General features: G+C 37.8%; 1 long non-coding RNA gene across 1 annotated transcript; it reads right to left on the reverse strand.

The window, feature by feature from the left end:
* Positions 1 to 6374: 6374 nt before the first annotated feature.
* Positions 6375 to 10272, reverse strand: LOC114476215 (uncharacterized). The gene is made up of 3 exons (XR_003675546.1): positions 10220 to 10272; positions 7833 to 7907; positions 6375 to 6411 (listed from the first exon to the last, which is right to left on the reverse strand). It is a non-coding gene; the product is annotated as an uncharacterized LOC114476215 (long non-coding RNA).
* Between the last annotated feature and the right edge of the window lie 2757 nt (positions 10273 to 13029).

Below are 13029 nucleotides of genomic sequence, written 5' to 3' on the forward strand. Positions count from 1 at the left end.
AAAAATACAAACAAACATTGCGAGAACAAATGCTGACATTGTGTCCATGTGTGTAATCAGCTCAATCAGCTCAATCAGCTTATGTGTTTTGTGCGGCGTGCATTACTTAGATAAAACTGTCATTCCACAACTTAGATATAATCCATAAGCTTTAATAGTCCCATTATCGGGTTCGCTGCAGCAGATATGTCCATAATCAGGATGTGAAATGACTCTAAACCACATCCGACATCTTGCATAAGAAGACTGATGGAGGAAAGAAAGGACGGATGCAGGATGAAGATAAATCCTACTGACTCCATGTCACTCACACTCACTTTTTCCTTTCCGGCGCCTTTGCTGATGCCCACTCAGCACACACCCACACGATATTTTCCACTGCAGCCTTTGGATATGTAGTAATCACAGACCTACAACCGCGCACACACACAATCGCACACATACGTTTGATGTGCCAGCACATGAAAGAAGTCCCACATCAATGGCAGGACTGTGGTAGCAAGTGTGCCATGGAGATAAAAACATGACAACATGTGGCAGCTGGCCACCACTCTTCATGTTACGTCAACTATATGATTCACCGACGTCATGCATGCTATATGCACAAGTAGTCATGTGACATTAGCCGCATTTGTATGGAAATTCATATAAAGCATTGATAATAAATCAATGTGACAGATTGAAAAATGTCCCAAAGGAAGATGATCTGTGACATGATGGCTGGGGTTTGTCTCTGAAATGCAGAAATGTTTATGACATTCCAGTCGGAGTATGGACTTCAGGAGAAATTATTGTTCCGGAAACATCATCATGATGAAACTGATGGATAATGTAGAATAAACATTGCTGTTTGTTTCAATAAGTGAAGTAACAAATGAGAGAAAAACCCGAGGTGTTTTGTTGTTATTTGGTTTTATTATGAGGAATCAATCACAAAGAGGCAAATCCCAGCGGGTCCATTTCCAGTGTTTCTCTTCCAAATATCACCTTTTATCCTCATTAGACCTGTGTTTGTCTACAGAAAAGAAGCCATCATATACAGTATATTTCTTTAATGCCTATCATAATGCAATTACTTTTGACACAAATATTCGATAGAAAGATTCCTCTCAGGTAGAAGGTTGCAGGCGCTGTCTGACCTTATCTGTGCAATATATTACCCTGGTATTCACGCTTTACTTTGAAATAATATAAATGATAGAAGAGCAAAGGGAATCGAGGGAACAAAATGTGCTTCAGAATGCTATCATTTGTGTTAAAGTAAACCTAAGAATGTAAAAAAAAAACTTTGGTGTCAACTCCATTAGAGTTTCGCTGACTTGCAAACTCAGAAAATCTTATCTCAGATGTTAGCCTACATATGAAATGCCATTTATAATGTAAGGCTTTTACATTAAAGTTTGAGCTTCACCCCCGACCTTTCGCTGAGTAGGTTTAGAGCCAGTGACGTGCAGTCAGGGGAAAAACCAAAGAGAAAAACTCAAATGTTGACATTCGTCCACTCGTATATTTATTTCCCCCAAAATCAACAAGTTAGATTTTTTTTTTTTCTTAAAAAAATGCAACATTTTTGCTTTTCCTAATCAAACGAGAAACGCAGTGAGAACATGGTGCATTACCTCGTGATTATGCTATCTCAACTAGGAGTGTGACGATATCTCAATACGGCGTTATTTTTTCGCACGAACGATTATCGATATGCTCGCACTATCAATTTTTTATTTTTTCAAAACCTTTTCTGTTTTTTCACTAAAATGTGCAGGTAGGTCTTCACATAAATGTTGTCACTGTTTGTTGAAGGAACCAATATATTGTTTACTGGAATATTGCACTTTAATGGTGTCACTGGTAAGAAAGACCCTATTTTTTGTTTACAGAAATCACTATTGGAGATATTTATTCATTTACATTGGTATGTTGACACTTATTTACAGAAATATTGCACTAAAATAGTGTCACTGTTCATAGGACACTTTTTCTATTCATTGTCTTTCAGAGATATAAAATAAAAATTTCATTTTTTCACGTAATCTTTTTTTTCTTCTTATGTCGTAGATTATCGCAGATTGATTTCTGACCAATAAATCGATAATTGCAGTGTCGTTATATCGTGAGATAATCCCTATCGTGAGCTTTGTATCGCGTATCGTATCGTGAGGTACCCAGAGGTTCCCACCCCTAATCTCAACCAAACTGCTGCATTTGGAAAAATTAGATTGTGATGCCCTATGTTTAAACGTTATATGCCTTTTATAATTTAATTTTAGATCATCTAATATATATGATGTGTGACTTGAGGTTAGTATCAATGTTTGATCATAAATCCGTATAAAGCAGACTTCAACTATAAATAATATAAATAATTTGTTTATTATTTATTATAAATAATAATAAATAAATAATAATAAATAAAGATACTGTACTGTAATTGTGTAAATAAGCTACAAATATTTGTAAATCTCGTCCAAAAGTCTAATCACTGAAAGTCAGTACCTCACCAGCCATGAGAGCAGCACTTTATCAATTGTGCAGTGACCATACAAAGACATAAAGCACAAGCCCAGAACAAGGCACGAGTCTCAGGATGACTTATGATCTGCACCTTTCTATCAAACAGCAATAAACATCATGAATAATGCACTGTAAATCACCCAATACACTAGATAAACCCCATGGCTCTGACAAATCATCCAGCCAAACGGTCAAAAACTAATGGTGCCATTCAAATCATCAAAGCTAAAAAACTACTTTATATACAAATACAGTCCATATATGTACAGTATATTAAAGTTTTCTACAACATGGTAAATCTACTGTAGAATTCCATTGTAGTTTTCCAGCCTGATTCTATTAACTGTGAACTAAAGGGAGGATAAAATGGTGAATATTCAAGGTCGAGCCCATGTATTTAAATTAGTGCTGGGACTTTGTCAAGTCAATTGCGATTAATTAATAACAGAAAAATAACTCACAATACCAAACACAATTTTGTTGTTTAAGCTTACTTATTAGTCATACGCCAAAATCCATTGAAAGTGAAAATAGTTGGTTCTTGTGTCAAATGTTGTTAGGCGATTAATTGAGATTCATTTTAGAATTTTTTTTTTTTTTTTTTTTAAATCGAAGCTGCAGAAGCTCCAAATATTTTACCAATTTTCTGAATATTTGTGACCTTGTGTTTGTATACCTGTTGGTTATATGGGAGATGTGTAACAATTTATTTATTTCTAACAAACATTTTTTTTAAAAAATGCATGAAAACAAATAAACAAATCAACAAATCTCAACAGAAATCATTATGAAATAAAAAAAAATGTCAATTTAATTTGATTCGTTCTAGGAAGAAGCCTAGGCTTGTCAAGTCCTACCCCCATTCTTCACCAATAACTGCAAAATCCAACGAAATAAACTACATTAAATTAAATTTAGTGAAGAGTGGAGTAATGAGCTCTTTTTTTATTGCTTATGACTCAGAATGAGATTTTTAATAAATTGTATTGTTGATTTCAAATTCTGTTTTTAATGTTTTGTTAAAATGGCACTTGTCATCATGTAAAGCACATTAGATTGCGTTGGGTATAAAATGAGCTATATGCTTGTCTTACCTTGCCATTTCCTTTGCAGCGAGAGGAGGAGATTCAAACTAATGTTTGTTTAATCACAGTGAAGTGAGACAATCAGGAAATTAGGCACACCTGAGTGGAAACAGGCGAGAACAGAGGGACTACTTAATCTCGCTGCATTTACACACTGACAAGACACGGTGGGCTGACGCGACAGGAATTAAAGCTTCACAGACGGAGACAGGGAACACACACACACACGCGATCCCAGATCATGACTTTAAGGCAGAGCACCTTACACACACTCTTCTGCTGTAGCTGTTATTACGATTTCTCATCACACCGTGAAATAGCGAGGGACCCTCTCGGCCGACCGAGGGAATAACCTAAACATTCACTTTGAAGTTGTCACAAGTCAATAGTGTTTATCCCCCAAGGATTTCTTCTGGATGGTGAACGCTCCTGCTCAGGTCTAGGTTGGCCATATTTCCCAAACACCAAAAAGGACGACAATTTTAGGGACTCAAAAATAATAGCAAACTCAACACAAATCTAAGAGAAAAGAGAGTGGAAAGGCACATTGTACAGTGAACACAAAGTATTCTGACCTTTTTAGATTTTTCACTCTGGTATATTGCATTAAATTGCTAGATTCACTTCCATCCATCCATCCATCCATCCATCCATCCAATGTTCTCCCGCTTAGCCGTTTCCGGGTCGCGGGGGCAGCATCCTCAGTAGGGAGGCCAAGACTTCCCTCTCCCCGGCCACTTCCTCCAGCTCTTCCGGGGGGACCCCGAGACGTTCCCAGGCCAGCCGCGAGACATAGTCTCTCCAGCGTGTCCTGGGTCTTCCCCGGGGCCTCCTTCCGGAGGGACGTGCCCTGAACGCCTCACTAGGGAAACTCATTTCGGCCGCTTGTACCCGTGATCTTGTTCTTTCGGTCATGACCCAAAGTTCATGACCATAGGTGAGGTTTGGAACGTAGACCGACCTGTAAATCGAGAGCTTTGCTTTTTGGCTCAGCTCCCTTTTCACAATGACGGACTGGTGCAGACTCTGCATCACTGCAGACGCCGCACCAATCCGCCTGTCGATCTCTCGCTCCATCCTTCCCTCACTAGATTCACTTAAGTTGTTCTTTTAACTCATTAAGTGCCATTCACGTATATGAACGTTATTTGGTTTAGTAATGTGGAGTGACCTGAATTATGTTTTTCGGCTGGAGTTGCTAGGAGACAGTATGACGAAAGTCTCCCGTGAATATCTAACTTGCACCATGATGTAGTGACCAACTGGTGACATGTCGGTGGCAGCAGCGCACCTTTGGATGAGAGATCACCCGTGATGGGCAGAGCTCGGAGGGCGAGGGAAAGAGTTTACGAGACAGAAAATGGTGCCGCGAGAGTTGATGCTGAATTTCTCAGCAGCTGACACTCGACCAGAGCATGTGTGGAACTAAGTGGACTACTGATGGTGAGAGAAAACGATCAAAAAACGGGGCAAGCGGTGACACTCGGCATGTCTGAGAGGAGGAGGAAGTTGCGTGTGGGGAACATGACGGGGGGAGAGACTTGGAAGACAGCCAAAATACAGTAAGAAATCCATACAACTCTGACTAAGATAGGAAAATAATAATAATGTTGTCATCAAAAGCCTGGTCTCAGTGTTGTTTTTGTAGTTTTATAGAAGGAAACTAATGCTGAGGTGTCCCTAAAGCAAAAAAAAAATTGCTTCAAAGTCACTAATAGATTTGTTCAGAAAAAGACGTTTTTTCTCAGCTTTTTGTCACAAACTGGCAATTTGTGTGAAACTTACCTCCATTCAACTGCTGATTACAGAAAAACGAAACAAGCTGGACACAAAATTATTTTTTCTGATGAATCAGAATCAGAAATGTTTTAATGGCCAAGTACAGTTTTTAGGACAGTACAAGGAATTTGTCTTGGTAGTCGGTGCGCGAAACAAAAAAACAAAGAAAACAAAGAACAAAGAAACAAGCCAGTAAAAAAAAAAACAAAGAAACAACCCAGCAACAATAATAATAATGATAAATATAAAGGATGAAAGATAAATAAAGTAGAGAGTCTAATCTTTCAGAATCTGGTGTCAGATTGTCATAGTACAAAATATTCTGTGGGTCTTGGGAAAAATCAGTGAAAATCATCTAAAACGCCTGGCAATATGGGGTTGGTTGCTCTGAAAATAGCTGGCAGTGAATGAGTTAAAGGTGTGTACGCAATGACCCTCGGAGCCTGATTTTTGATTTGGGGCCCCAAAAGAAAAACAAAAATGAAAGTCAATTTCTCATTTATTTGCGAGTCAAATATTACGGCGGTTGGCGGTTCAGAATCATTGGCACATACCAATATACTGTATAAATGGGGCCCATTACCCCGTACGGGCCCATTACCTCCTCAGTTAGTTCTTGTTAGATCGGAATGCAGTTTGGTATGAATACTCTAGAATGAATATGATGAGACGCTCTGAGCCCTTTTTTTTTAAATGGGGCCCGGTGTAAGTGATAGATATCAGTCCTAACAGGATTTTAACTTTAAATTCCCTAGATTTTGTGACCAATTTTTAATTAATAAGGGAAATATGTCAAAATTTGAGAAGAATTGAAGGATTTTGTCAGAATAGACTTTTTTTTTTTAACTGTTTAACCTTATAATGACTGCAATCGTGTAATATAAGCACTGGGAAAACATGCTAACCTCTGCAAATATTGAGTTTCATTTACACAATGATTTATGTTTTCTCTGTCACCTTTACTTTCTCCTGCAGGCTGAATTGGATGCTCTGAAGGGCTGAATTTGGTCCCCGGGCCAGGAGTTTGACACGTGTCCTAAAGAAAGACAAGAAAAAGATGATATTCGTGAAAAAACATCCTTCAGTTGTGTATTTTATTTACTGCTGCAGGGAAAAAAAAAAAAAAAAAAACATCAACAGTAGAGGTGGATAACATCATCCATCACCGCGGGGGCCACAAAAACGTGATCGTCTGATCCCGAGGGCCACATTATCAACATTTATGTTAGCATTTAGATTAAGAATAACCAATCTGAGCATTAATACAGAAAACAAAAAAAAGGATGTTATTCTTTGTTCCTATTCTTTGGTGTGATCCTTTGTGTTTTGAGACATTTTGTGTGTTTTTGAATTAATTTTGTCTATTTTCTTGCCGTTATGTCAAATATTCATTGTCATTATGTGTTTTTGTAATGTTTTTTGTTATTGTTGTCATTTTCTGTATTTTTTTGTAGTTTTTTGTATTTTTCTGTCATTTTGTGTAATTTCATTGGCATTTGAAGTCCTTTTGCATGTGTTGCTGTTTTTGTTGTAAATTTCTGTGTTTAAGAAGTGGTTGTGTCATTTTGTGTGTTTCTGAATTCATTTTGTCTATTTTCTTGTTGATATAAAACATTTTTCGTTGCATTTTTCTGTTTATGATTAATTTTGCGTACTTTTTGGTCATTTTGTGTAATTCTGTTGGCATTTTGTGTGTCTTTGAAGTCCTTTTGTATACTGTATGTTGCTGTTGTTGTAGTCTGTGTGTGTTTAAGTGGTTGTGTGTTTTATGAATCATTTCTCCGCATCGTTTTTAATGTTTTTCTGTTTCGTTGACATTTTGTGCATTTCGCGTATTATGTTGGGCTTCGTGTAACTTCCAACTTCATGAATTACAATTTTGTTTTGGGGGCCAAATAAAATTAGGTCAAGGGCCGCATGTGGCCCACGGGCCGCCAGTTGCCTATGTCCTATCGACAGCCTTGGAACAAAAGCGGGAAAACTCTCTTGTGTTACAATCCCATGTATGACAGCGGTTTTTCAAGTCAAATGATCTCCTACAACAAAATCCTGTGCCTTTTTTTTTTTTTTTTTTTAGGAATAAAAAGCCCCACAGCCTCCTTCGTCTGCAGAGCCAAAAAACTAAGCATTCATCATCACACACACACATTCCAAAACAAGACTCCTCTGCTCTCTACCAAAGCTACAGACGGCTGTACCGACCACAAAGGAACGTGTCTCCAGGCTAAACAGCAGCTGACTGCCACTCTCCTCTATGCACATTATGCAAAGAGAAAGACAAAATGGGCAGAAAAAAAAGAATCATACGGAAGAAATTGTGAAAAAAATTACGATAAGTAAGTAAGATGGTGTATGTGTGTGTGTGTGTGTGTGTGTGTGTGATGCGAGGAAGCGTGTGTGTGTTTGTGTGTTACGTAAACCCCAGGTGGGGCTTGTTGTCCTGGATAGAAGTAATACCAGAGGGGGTGCAGCTCCAGCTTGGTCTCCAAACTTGTCTTTTCATCTCCTCCTCGTCTCTTCCGTCTCTTTTTCCTTCCAAACACACAGCAGAACAGAAACAAAAGAATAGACAGGACAAGGTTATTGAAATGAGGGAGGACGTAGAGATACAAAGAGATGCTGTAGATAGAAACAGGAAGATGGAAATTAAGTACTTCAGATAATAATCTACTTAACGCAGCCTTTATGTCGTAAATGGCTTGTGAGTTCCTATGAAAAGAAAATCACTTAAGCATCAGTTTGATTAGGGTTGATTAACCGCCCAGATATATTAAAGTGATATAGGATGCACTTTTTTTTCCTATTCTGTGAAAATTAAAAATAGATTACATTTTCCGATGATTTAATTGCAGTCTGTTAATGCACTCAACAACAATGGCCACTGGACCTGATTCACAGGTTTTAAAAATACAGAGTAGAATAGGAAATGGACAGCGGGACAGACTATTTAACACAAAGGGATTATAAGATCATTTTCATAAATCCATATTTAGAAATGTGTGTTTAGGTGCACTTTAAATCTGTGTCAACAGTTTCTAAAATACTAACATGTTGTACTTTCCAGCCAATGTGATGTCATTATTACAGAAATGAATCCCCACAAATGTGAAAAAAGCTTTTGAAGCAGTGGCTTTGTTTGGCGACAGCGTCAGAGACAGAAGAGGTAAATACAGAGCTAAGTGAAGAAATGATTTGGATTTGTCTTTATTTTTTTGTCAGCGGAACAAAACTGAGCTTTAAAACCTTAGAGATTATTCAATTCAACTTTATTTGTATAGCGCAATTTACAACAAAGTCATCTCAATGCGCTTATCAAAATATAAAATTCATAATAAGAAAGAAAAAACCCAACAAGATCCACATGAACAAGCATTTAGCGACAGTGGGAAGAAACAACTTCCTTTCAACAGGAATGAATCTCCAGCAGAACCAGGTTCAGAGGTGGCAGCCATCTGCGTCGACTGGTTGGGGTTAGTGGACAGAAGGACCAACAGAACAGGATAGAGAGATAGAACATTAGCCGTGAACCACAGATCAGGAACTGCCATCATCAGCTTCACGACACCTGAAACAGAGCAGAGAGAGAAGGGAGAGGAGAAGGCACTGACTGCAGAAAAACATGATACATTATTATCAAGTCAGCCTGTGTTGGCCTTGGGCCTCACTCCCAGTGGACTAGTCAACACTTATTATGAAGGTGACGAATCTCTTCCAGTTTATTGGTAAGCTAACAGCTACTCCAAGGTCTGTAAATGCGACCGTTCATAGACGAGCCCATGTCCGCTGTAGCGGTTTGGTTATGCTATGATTCAGTCCTGTTTATGCGGACTGTAAATCAGAACAAGCTACATCAGAATTTTAATCTCTTCCCATTTATTGAACCAGTAAATGCAACCGTTTACATGTGAGGCCATACTTATTGTATATTTTACAACAGAAGTTCTCAACATCTGGGTTAGGACCCTAAATCGGGTCACAGACACCCTTTCGGCAGGTTAAAAACAAAAAGCCAAAAAACTGAAACCTATATTTTTCTTATTGTGACTTCTCTCTTCCCACCTCTGAAATCTGGAAATTCATTTTTTTTTTTTTTATTTTATGTTTCTATTCTGTATTATCTCAGCTAAAAAAAAGAAATGCTTCAAATTTCTAATTTATTGTTATTAGGGGTTTAACGATTCGTTTTTACAAAGATTCATTTCGAATTGCGATTCATTGTTGCCGATTCAATTCATGGATGATATTAATTAATTTTAGATTGATTCGATCCAAAACAATTCAGTGACAAACATCAATACAGTAACTTTTTAGCCAGTGTGACTGGGAAATAAATCCCTGGTTACTGGACAATGCAGGTGACATGCAGGTCTATACATTTATTATGAACATAAACAAAACAAGTAAACAACATTTAATGGCAAATGGCAAAAAGGTGGATTGCTTAATTTCACATTCGCTGGCATTTTAGACCGATGTGTGTCATCCGAAAGGCCAACTTGCTGAGCACAGATCAATGTAGTTGGATAGTAGGAATATAAATCGATTCATCAATCTAACGGATTAATCGTTACACCCTTAATTGTTGTTCATGTATAATCGTTTTCCTCAGTTTGCCCCATGTGTACAGGCGATTATTTCACTGTTCTTCACAACTCTTAACTAAGTTTGTATCACACACGTTAGCATCTGAGCACACACACACACACACACACACACCTCACATGCAGGAGGGAGGTGTTTGTGTTCTAAGCCTGGACGTCACATTCATGCAGAAACAGCAGGACAAACTGTACAGTTGCTTTCTGGCTCCAGAATGAGGAAGTGTTTCACTCTAACACACCAACCTGCTGTGGACGGCGCCGCGGCTTTTAGCTTACAACTGACTTCACGCTGTGAGCAACAACAGGAAAACAAATCGAGCACAGATTTGAGGCAACGCTGCCTCCTAGCGGTACAGATAAGCATTTATATTTAGAAAAGATGACGTCAGGCCTGGTTGAATACATATATGGTTCCCGTTTAAATGTAAAAGTTATTATTTTAGATTTGAAACGTGGTTATAATAAATAAATAGATAAATAAATAAATAAATAAATAAATAAATAAATAAATAAATAAATAACCGATAAAGTAAATATTAAATAAAATAAAAAGGAAGCAAGCATTATTTTTATTTTTATTTTTTTTTGTTACTGTTGTTTGAGGAATATTTTATCCTATTTTTTAATTGAAAAGACAAAGAACATGACAGGACAGGATAGTAATTAAGCAGGCAAGTTGTACAGTTTTACAATATTATAGACATGGAAAACAAAACAAAAGAAGAAGAAGAATAATATTAAATAGATAAATAATAGTAAATATGTATTCATTAAAATGCACTTTCACTATCAATATCAATGCTGTTATTTAGCCTTTGGAGTTACCAAAAAAGCTAGCAATCATTCATTATTTAATTCCTCTTTGAGAAATAATTGTTATATACTAATTATTTAAATAATCATTTACATAAGAAAACTGCCATCTTTATTAAGTGGATCCTTTTTTCTATAACTCTTTGTTTATAACTATAGGAAAGAAGTTTCATGTCATTTTTTGCATTCCTTCCTGTTGTTTCCATATTTTGGCTTATCTTCTAAATTTGTCTCCACAAAATGATTTTTCAGTCCAGTAAAAGCTTGTCAAAAATATTTGTGGGGCTCACGGTTTGCTTTTTTGAAAGGTTATAGTTTATAGAAAACCCGGGGGGAAAATAAGTTTTCATAAGTAATGTCATACAGTTGCATACTCTTCACTGTCTCCCTGCAGCAACACACCTACATGTGATGTCATCATGCAGCTCTGCAAAAAAAGGTGTTTTGGAACAGAAAGAATTAAAATAAGAAAAATAGAAAATAAACTGCACAGTTGAGGCCCTTCTGTATTAAGTTTGGACACCCATCATTTAAGTTAAAAGTTTGGATGCTCAGAGCAGCTAATTAGTGCACGCAAGAGTGCTTCCAAAGTCAGATTAAAGATGGATAAATGATTTTCTAATGTCTATTTGCTCTGCAAAGTAAATAGATTGCAGCTTTACCAGCCCTTATAAACAGCTTCACTTCAGCAGTGCAGCAGAGTCATTGTCCAAAGAAAGAAAGATGTTACCTCAGTGCTTTAATGGAAGCTTGTCAGAGGCAGATCGTTTGTACTCACAACCTCCAGAAGGCGTAATTATCAGAGCAGCCAAAGCCATTCTCGTTGGAAACAAACGAGTCTAATTTGGTCATTAGAAAAAGGAACCATTACTCAACTCAATGTCCTGGTTAATTTTGCATTTGTATTACAACTTTAGAAAGGTTGTGGATGTGATCATGACCTTGACCTGTTCTCAGTGGATGGATGGATGGATGGATGGATGGATGGATGGATGGATGGATGGATGGATGGATGGATGGATGGATGGGTGGATGGATGAATGGATGGATGGATGGATGGATGGGTGGGTGGGTGGGTGGGTGGATGGATAGGTGGCTGGATGGATGGATAGATAGAAGGATGGATGGATGGATGGATGGATGGATGGATGGATGGATGGATGGATGGATAGGTGGATGGATGGATGGATGGATGGATGGATGGATGGATGGATGGATGGATAGGTGGATAGGTGGCTGGATGGATGGATAGATAGAAGGATGGATAGGTGGATAGGTGGATGGATGGATGGATGGATGGATGGATGGATGGATGGATGGATGGATGGATGGATGGATGGATGATGGATGATGGATAAATGGATGGATGGATGGATGGATGGATGGATGGATGGATGGATGGATGGATGGATGATGGATGAATGGATTGGTGGATAAATGGATGGATGGATGGATGGATGGATAGGTGGATGGATGAATGAATGGATGGATGGGTGGATAAATGGATGGATGGATGGATGATGGATGAATGGATGAATGGGTGGATAAATGGATGGATGGATAAATGGATGGATGGATGGATGGATGGATATTGTGCATTGTGTATGCTACAGCAGCTGGAAATGACTTGTCCTTTGCTCATTTGTGTAACATACGTGTCAAACTCATGGCCCAGGCGCCAAATCCGGCCCTTTGGAGCATCCAGTTCGGCCCACAGGAGAAAGTAAAAATGACAAAGAAAACATGAATCATTGTGTAAATGAAACTCAACAATATTTGCAGAGGCTCACAGTTTTCCCAGTTCTTATATCACACAATACGTAATTTTTAATGTAAACAGTTGAAAAAACTCAAAATTCTTCAAAAATCCTTCAGTTTTCCTCAAAGTGTGACATAATATTCCCCTAATTAAATAGAAACTTGTTGAAAAAATCTAAGCTATTTTGTAACACGTAGAAGTGCGGACTAGGGCACAATAATGTTTAAATTTGAATACAGCAGCTGGAAATGACTTGTCCTTGTAACACACGTGACTTGTCCTGTAACACACGTGACTTGTCCTGTAACACACGTGTCAAACTCTGAAAACATGAACCATTGTGTAAAGGAAACTCGACAGTATTTGCAGGTGCTCACAGTTTTCCTGGTGCTTATATTGTATGATTGCAGTTATTTTTGATGTTAAACAGTTGAAAAAGCTAAAAATTCTTAAAAAGTCCTTCAATTTTCCTTAAATTATG

Source organism: Gouania willdenowi, chromosome 14, assembly GCF_900634775.1.
Source record: "Gouania willdenowi chromosome 14, fGouWil2.1, whole genome shotgun sequence".
NCBI lineage: Eukaryota > Metazoa > Chordata > Actinopteri > Blenniiformes > Gobiesocidae > Gouania > Gouania willdenowi.